We start from the raw sequence: 1,313 nt of genomic DNA, 5'->3' as shown, positions 1-1,313 counted from the left end.
TTTGTCCCTCTTCCCTGCCTCTCTTAGTCTCTCCACTTCCCCACAGAAATTATTGTATCTACTTAATGTTATGGATACTTACAAGAATAAGAGAAGCCGGGCTTGACTTTAGGAAGATGCCATGTCCTGGGCTCTGTAGCTGGACATTCTGGTAGGAATCTCAGCCCTACACTTCCTAGCTTTGCAACCTTGAGCATGTTTTTAAACCATTCTGTATTTGTTTCCTCGTCTGCAAAATGGCAACATTATTTTTCTTGCAAGGGTTTTGGAACAATAAGAGCTCATGAAGGTGAAGCTCCTAGGCGAGTGTGTAGATCACAACGAGTCTCTAGTGAGGTGTCAGGAGCCGGGCCTGCTCCCTGTCAAGGACTCTCCTGTTCTGGTGCAGACATGCCGGCTGGACATACAACTTTCAACAATTCTCATGTTTGTCCTGCTGGAAGGTGACCTTGGAGAATCTACCAAGACAAGTTGCTGAGGCCTTTTCTGGCCCATCCTTCTATGGAAGGGTTGCATCTTTGCAAAGGGGATGATTCAGGGCACGAGACTGAGTAGACAGAAGCGCTGAGAAGGCGGGTGAGAGGAGGCTGGGGAAGAAAATCCTGGATAATGTGTTTAATTTGATTCGTTCCCTGGAGTCATTAAGATGCATCCTCCCCTGGACTCTAAAATTCTTGAGCTGAAATAATCAGTCAAACAGGCTTCTTTGCGGAAGATAATGGAGGCATACTTTATGATGCATTCGAACTCCTCAGACCTGTTGAAACACTGCCCTCTTGTGTTTCAGGATGGCAACAACCACTTTGGTTTGATTACTCAGCCCGCCCAGCTTCTCCAGGATCTAAGTATTTCAAAAGGAAAGCCCAATGCAAAACTGACCCAAAGGCTCATCTAATATGAGGGGTTACCCAAAGGCTCATCTAATATGAGGATGCCAGGAGTCACATTCCTATTCACATAACGATAAATGTCTTTTGCCCATTTTCAAGGAGTTCTCAAGTGAATAAAGAGCCAGTTATTGACCTCCACAATATCCTCTCATCAAAGGAGAGAAAAATACTTAAGAGAATTGATGAATTTTCTCCCTGCCTCCCTCCCCCTTCTTTTAGTCTTTCCTTCCTCCCTTCCATTTGCTGGGTAGCAACTGTAGTATAGCAGTCAGAGCACAGGGCTCTGGAGTCAGGCAGTCTGGGTTCACGGTCTGGCTTGACCATTTGGCCACACGGGTGAGTAACTTCATCTTCCTAGGCCCACAGTTTGTTTCTAAGTTGACAGCTTTTAAAAAATTAATTATTTATATACATATTATATAT

The 1,313-nt window shown here is 44.6% G+C and overlaps 1 pseudogene; it reads left to right on the top strand.

Moving 5' to 3' along the window:
• Positions 1-283: 283 nt before the first annotated feature.
• LOC114007119 (mast cell protease 3-like) overlaps positions 284-1,313 on the top strand; it is a 98,324-nt pseudogene continuing 97,294 nt past the window's right edge.

This window comes from Tupaia chinensis, unplaced genomic scaffold, assembly GCF_000334495.1.
Source record: "Tupaia chinensis unplaced genomic scaffold, TupChi_1.0 Scaffold000126_2, whole genome shotgun sequence".
Classification (NCBI taxonomy): domain Eukaryota; kingdom Metazoa; phylum Chordata; class Mammalia; order Scandentia; family Tupaiidae; genus Tupaia; species Tupaia belangeri.
The sequence above is the reverse complement of the archived record's forward strand: the minus strand, read 5'-3'. Positions and strand labels throughout refer to the sequence as shown.